Source organism: Pseudorca crassidens, chromosome 11 (assembly GCF_039906515.1).
Source record: "Pseudorca crassidens isolate mPseCra1 chromosome 11, mPseCra1.hap1, whole genome shotgun sequence".
Lineage (NCBI taxonomy): Eukaryota > Metazoa > Chordata > Mammalia > Artiodactyla > Delphinidae > Pseudorca > Pseudorca crassidens.
The window spans coordinates 75423497-75430981 of NC_090306.1; the positions used below are offsets into that span (position 1 = coordinate 75423497).

Sequence of the window (7485 nt, forward strand, 5' to 3'; positions counted from 1 at the left end):
TTTGTTTGGACAAGTTCTGCTTAATCTTCCCTGGAATCAAGTGAGGAATTTAACCAGAGCCTGCCCAGAGCAATAAAGTTGAAAATTATTTAGCAACATCTGGAACTGAGGGCAGTTTCTTTTTCTTTTCTCCACTGAGTAGGTGGTGAGAAGACAGGAGGAAGGGATACAGAACTACTCAAAGACCAAAATAAAAGTCTAGGTAATTCAACTCATTTTTCCCCACATAAAATATAGAAATGGAGCCATTCATTCATTAATCCAACCTGTACCAGCAACTGTGAAAAATTCAGGGGGTATAATAATTATAACAAGGACAAACAAATAAATGAAACATAGTCCTTGACCTCAAGAGGCTTATATTCTAGAGGTTTAACAAGCAAAAACCAACCAAACAAAGCAATAAAAAACACCATAATTACAAGTTGAAATAGCAGCTTTGAGCATTAAAAAAGAAAAAGAGAGATGAATCACAGGAAAGGATACTTACTGCAGAAATAGGCACCCAGAGAAGTTGTCATTTAAGCTGAGACGTGAAGGATGGAAGGAGGAATGGATGTTTTCAGCTGAGGGAGGAGGATGTGTGTAGACCCTGAAGGCAGGAGGAAATTCAGTGAGTTCAAATGCCTGAGGGAAGAAGTCACTGAGAAGTCATGTATTCGCTGGTGACCTTGAGCAAATTGCTTTGTTTCCTCACCTGCAAAGAGCAATAATAATAGTATCTACTGCACCGTTTTGAGGTTTAAATGAATTATTTCATGGGAAACCAATAGAACAGTGACTAAGTCATAGTAAGTACTGAATTTTTCACTTTAAAATTGTTCATTTTGTGTTATGTGCTTTTCACCTCAAATTTTTAAAAAGAAAAAGAATGGATCTTCAGTTTTGTCTTGATCAACTGGATAAAGAGTTGCTTAAGTCAAACGAGAACAAAGGAGCTCAGTGTTCTGCTTGGGGCACTTGAATATGTGACGTTCATAATTTATACAAATGAAGAAGCAAGAAATAAGTTACCACAACTCAACACATAACATTTAAAACAGTGGAAATGAATGATATAAGTAAGATGAAAATTTAGACAAAAGATAAGATAAAGACCTAGGACAACCTCTGAGAAATGCCAACATTTAAGAAGCGAACCTAACAGAGAAGATTGAGAAGTAGAAGGAAATTAGGAAAATGATCCTGGAAACCAAGAGATAAGCATGCTTCAAGCAAGTAGAATGTCAACTTTGACAAATATTGCTGAGAAGCCAAGGAAGATGAGCAGGGAAGAAGTTCACTGGATTTGACAACCTGAAGGTTGTTGCTGACCTTACCAGAGGGGTTTCCAGGTAGAAGAGATGTAGAAGCACATTGGGCTTGGTTGAAGAGTGGAAGAAAGATGAGGAGGTAGAAGCAGTTTGTTCAGTTATATATTTGGAGTTTGGTTCAAAGGAGAACAGAAAATAAGGCAGGAACTGAAACAGTATGTATGGTTATGTGTAAAAAACAAAGTCTTAGGAGGAAATAGTACAGCATGCTTGTACGATAAAGGGGATAATTAAATGAACAGTGAGATGTTACTGCTGAGGGAAAGCATGAATAACTCAAGGAGCAAAGTCTTTGATAACACAAGAGGTAGTGGGATCCAGAGCAAAAGTAGAAAAATATCCCTTCTTTTTACAGGAGGAGCACTTGCTTCATTGTGGAGGAAGGAGAATTGGGATGCAAATGCACCAAATTGGCAGGTTTTGTGGTGGGAAGATGAGTTCATTTTCAATGACTTCTATTTTCTCAATGAAGTATATGAGTCTGGGTCATCAGTAGGAGGAGGATGTGTGGGAGGTTTGAGGAAAAAGGAGATGATATGGTACAGTCATCCGACAGAGATGGAGAAACATAATTTGATTCCTGAGCAGCTCTGAGTGCCTACTTGAGGTTTCTGAGTTCTCAATCAGTAATCTTGGCTCTGTGATTTTTTTCCCAACAAAGTTGCGTCTTGGGTTTGGGCAAGGAAGAATCCTGCAACCTCAGAATAGCTGTTATGATTCACCCCAGGTCTATCATATTCAGCTTGCTGATCATTGGCTAGTGAGCACTGAAGGAAGTTCAATAAGCCCATCTGTTAAATATAGAAGGGGAGAAATATCAACATCAAGATATTTGGGCCTGGACAGCTGCCAGCAGTAGCAACAAGGTTATGTCCAAATCCTTGGCCCCAACTAGCCAAGGCATCCAGTAAGAAACGGTCTTATAGCCACACTTGCAGTGGTGATCGGAAAGGGTTGCCATGGAACTTGCCATATTAAAACGGTCAAAGTTGTTTCAGGAGCTTCAGTGCAGCCTAATTTGGTGTGAGATATATCTGAATTAAAAGATAAAATACAGAAGAAATGGAAAGAAATGTATTTGTGTTTCTTCCAAGTATACAGCAATCTTTTTTGAACTAAATTGTGTCGAAATAAGTTCTAAATGAGTGTGGTCTAAATTAATTACCTGATAAAGGAGCATGAGAAAAGAAAAAATAGAAAGCCTGTAAGTCCTACAGAAACCACTCAAATAAAAAGTAGGATATGAAGAAAGGATGGATTTTAATGGTGTCAGAAAAGGTTTTCATATAGATGAACTGAAGAAGGAATAGTGTAGCAACTGATGCTCTCATTATGGATCAGATGAATCCTCTGAGCTGTCCGTTGGGAGTTCTCCTGTCCTTGTCTTTCGTCACTTCATTTCGTGAGGCTCACATGTCCTCCCCTGCTCCTGACCATCTGTCTACACCTACTCCTCCTTCAGGAATCCGTTCTGTCTTCTCATTATGCTTCAGGTGTGAGTTTAACAAACTCTTCAGGAAGATTTCCTTTGTGGCATTCAGCCTTGTTTATGCCCTTTTATGGTGTATGCTTTCTTGAGAACACATGATTATTATAATTATGTTTGGGGGAGAATTGTTTAATAGCCATCTATTTCTGCTAACCACTATATTCCCAGTTCTTGGCATACATCCTGGCACACAGAGACCAGTACTTAATTGTGGAGGGAAAGAAAGAAAGGGAAGAGGGGGAAAGGAGTGAAAAGAGGAAGACAAACCACAGGGTGTCACTCAACCTACAAAGGTTTTCTCCTTCCTTTGAATTCATAAGAAGCTGTTTTTGTGCCCTGTATTGAATACTTAAGTATATACTACTCTGATACATCTCTTGTGTTTTCTGACATACAAATACTGCACACATAGTTAAGTATTTAAATGAGCAAGACTCACACCATTTACATGTAAGAATATAGGAAATAACCATATGCTGAGAATGGCATCAAACATGTGCTATAACATGCAGATAATTTATTATTAATCTTCTAGGGTTTTATCTGAAATATGATTTTTTTATTGATCTTATTCATTTAAAATTTTTTTAAATTGACGTATAGTTGAATTACACTGTTTCAGGTGTACAGAAAAGTGATTCAGTTATACATATATGTATCTATTCTCTCTCAGCTTCTTTTCCATCTCAGGTTATTACAAAATACTAAATATAGTTCCCTGTGCTATACAGTAGGTTCTTGTTGTTTATCTATTTTATATATAGTAGTGTGTATCTGTTAATTCCAAATTCTAAATTTCTCCCTCCCCCCCTTTCCCCTTTGGTGACCATAAGTTTGTTTTCTATGTCTGTGAGTCTATTTCTGTTTTGTAAATGAGTTCATTTGTATCATTCTTTTATATTCCACATATAAGTGATCTTATCTGATTTTGTCTTTCTCTGTCTGACTTACTTCACTTGGTGTGATAATCTCTAGGTCCATCCATGTTGCTGCAAATAGCATTATTTCACTCCTTTTTATGAGTAATATTCCATTGTATATTGGAATATACACATCTTCTTTACCCATTCATCTATTTGTGGACATTTAAATTGCTTCCATGTCTTGGCTATTGTAAATAGTGCTGCTATGATCATTGCGGTGCATGTATCTTTTCGGGTTAGAGTTTTCTCCGGATATATGCCCAGAAATGGGATTGCTGAATCATATGGTAACTCTATTTTTAGTTTTTTAAGGAACCTTTGTACTGTTCTCCATAGTGGCTGCACTAATTTACATTCCCACCAACGGTGTAGGAGGGTTCCCTTTCCTCCACACCTTCTCCAGCATTTATTACTTGTAGACTTTTTGATGATGGCCATTCTGACCAGTGTAAAGTGATAGCTCATCGTGGTTTTGATTTGCATTTCTCCACTAATTAGTGATGTTGAGCATCTTTTCACGTGCCTGTTGACCATCTATATATCTTCTTTGGAAAAATACCTATTTAGGTCTTTTGCCCATTTTTTGATTGGGTTTTTTTTTTTTATATTGAGCTGTATGAGCTGTTTGTATATTTTGGAAATAAATCACTTATCAGCTGCATCATTTGCAAATATTTTCTCCCATTCTGTAGGTTGTCTTTTTGTTTAGTTTTTGGTTTCCTTTGCTGTGTAAAAGCTTTTAAATTTAATTAGGTACCATTTGTTTATTTCTGATTTTATTTTCATTACTCTAGGAGCAGATCCAAAAAAATATTGCTGCAATTTATATCAAAGAGGTACCTGCCTATGTTTTCCTCAAAGAGCTTTATAGTATCCAGTCTTACATTTAGGTCTTTAATCCATATTGAGTTTACTTTTGTATATGGTATTAGATAATGTTCTAATTTCATTCTTTTACATGTAGTTATTCAGTTTTCCCAGCACCACTGGAACGTGAGCCTTTCCATGGAATAATATAATCTTTAAATGTCCTAATTGCCATGTAAAAGTAGCAAGGTGTTCTTACTTCTCAACTCTCATTGCCCATCACTCTCTGCTTCATGTTTTAAGCTCTATCAATTCTCATAGTTCTCAGAGGCCCTTCCTTTCTTCTGACTGCAATGTTTTCTTCTGAAGATCTACTCACTCAAGACTTACTACTCCTTCACATCATTTAGGAAGCCTACCACTACCTCTGTTCTACATGAATTACTGTATGAGTCCCCAGTTCACTGCAGGACTGTGTCTCTTCTATCTCTGTATTCTCAGGGCTTAGTCCATGAGTTGAAATCCATAAACTAAATAAATATCTATGAAACTGAGCTATTGTTTATTATGAAGCTACACTATTCATGATTTCATAGACTTCACTTCAGCCTTCCTGAATATTTGTTCCAGGTTAATTGTCATAATTTTTATATGTGTGTGCACTTCTTTCTAATTGTATTTCAAGTTCTTCCCAAAACAAGGCCATAGGAATCCCCACGTTCAAGTATGCCCCTGGGCTTGGTCCACTGCTGTCTTGTATTCATGCTTGGGTATTCATTCACCAACATTAAAGCCCAGGAAAGAAGATATGACAAAACAGGACTCCCTCCTCCATGGCATGAGTCCTTTGCTGGTTTCAGAGGTGCATGGTGGCTAATGTGGAAAATACACAGGAACTTTTCCTTGGAACTGGGGTGGGATGAAAAGTGCCTGCTGTGAACATCGCCATCTTTTCCCTGACACTTCCCCTCCAGTTTCTGAAGATATAGCAGAAAATAACCTTCTTTGAAGATATTGGGTAACAATTACATAAAACAAAAACATTCTTGCAATGCACTTGTACTTTCAGAGATTCCAAGTTTAGTTCAGCGGCTGAATGAGCCAATTGATGTGTTTGCCTCCATAACCAGGTGAGCTCACTTGCTTGAGGAAGCCCACCCTATTCTTGGTAGCGTGATGGGCCACTGAGAGTTGGAAAGGGCACAAGAACCCTGAGATCGCCTGAAAATTCTTCCCTGGGAAGGCAATTTCATGAATGAAGTCTTCCAAGCAAATGACACCAAACTTCCCCAGGTGCTCCTCAATCACTGTGTTGTCTGTTAGAGGGATGATTTTATTCTTGACCTTGGCTTGTCCGTGTTTCAAACTGAGTTCCCGAACAGACTTTAGATTTGCAGATTCCCCAGGCCACATAAGAGTCCGCTATACCAAAGCGTTTTTATGGTATGAGGGTTTACTTACAAGATACCACTGAAAATCTTACTTAGGCAAAGTCTTGCAATGGTACTCTGCACCAGTAAACTCACCACATTAATCCTTTGGATGCCTACAACAAAGGCCAAGAAAGGTTTATCTGGCACTTTCAAGCCATGGGGTTTCCCTTCTAACCATCTAAGGTGCACCCTGTCATCATGTAGTTGCTGCCAGGAATCATTTAGGAACCATTCTAGTCACTTAAACTGGAGCTCTTTTCATTTCCTCTGCTCCTTTTCTTGCAAAAGTGCCTGCCTCTCTTGGGTGGCTTTGAGGGCCTGATACGCCTTCCTCTTTTTAGGAGGTTTTCTGGAACCAAAGTGATCGTTTGTTTTTTTTTTTGCTCTTCTTTTCCCATCTTTCCAATGCTGCTGGCTACCACTCATGCGCAGCCCCACTGCACTTTAATTACTGTCATTTAAAAGATGACCATGTTATGAGAGGCATAATACCTACCAGAAATAGATTTTTCACATTAAACCATCCTTTTTAAAAAAAATTCATCTTGGTTATACAAGCCTGTGTCAGAAATTTTACAAAATTGTTCATTCCTGTAAAAATTACTTTCAAAGATATCCTACCATTTTATCCCCAGAAAGTGACATCAGCTCCTACCACATAAGAAAAAAAAAAAATGGCATTAAGTGAACATCTTGAAGATAAGAATGCATGCTTTCAGTACAAGCAAGCTTTCTCCACACTTTCCTCTTTCTTCTTCACCCCATTCCCTTTGACCTACCACTTTTCCTTTCCTTCCTTTGTTCTCCATTTCCAACTGCCGATGAAATATGGGACTTGCTTAGACCTACTTAGAGCAATCGTGGGTTTTAAGTTTGCTGACTGCTTTTCTAGCATGAGGATTTAGGCAGCGGGGAGCACAGACTGGGAATGTAGGCTAATGTTCCCAGGTTCTAAATATTACCAAATCAGAAAAGAATTGCATTTGTGAAACTGAAGAGAGACTCTTTTTATCTTTCAGTAACCCCCTATGCCGTCCTTAGCACCAAATGCAAAAGAAAGGGTGAGAGAAAGGGCAAGAGGACTTATCAGAGAAGAGACTTTCTGCTGGGACGTTATAAGTAACATGAAGGAAGAGTGAATTAAGTTTCAGTTAACAGCGCTGAACCCGCAAAGGAAAGGATGGGAAAAGGCAATAAAGAGCTGTGACAGTGCTGACTGAGGATCTAGCAAAAGGGCAGGGTGCCTTCCATCTGTTTGGAGAGTGCAGACTGAGCCGTTGGTGGGGGGCGGCGATCATCCTCAGGGAAGCTGTGACTCAGTGACTCTGCCAACAATGATGTGTGGGCAAAGCAAAGAAGTACAGTAAAAAAAAATGACTACCCAGAAAGTGGTGGTGACAGCAGCACTTACTGGCACCTGTAGTGAAAAAAGCTCACTCATTCACCTTTTCAAGTGTTGTTTGTGAAGCAGCTACTCTATGTAAATCAGAGTCCCTAAATATGCACCCTCTTCCAGATTC

The 7485-nt window shown here is 38.7% G+C and overlaps 1 pseudogene; it reads right to left on the bottom strand.

Annotated features, from left to right (window-relative positions):
- Positions 1 to 5612: 5612 nt before the first annotated feature.
- LOC137202974 (large ribosomal subunit protein uL30-like) lies at positions 5613 to 6363 on the bottom strand (annotated as a pseudogene).
- Positions 6364 to 7485: the final 1122 nt, after the last annotated feature.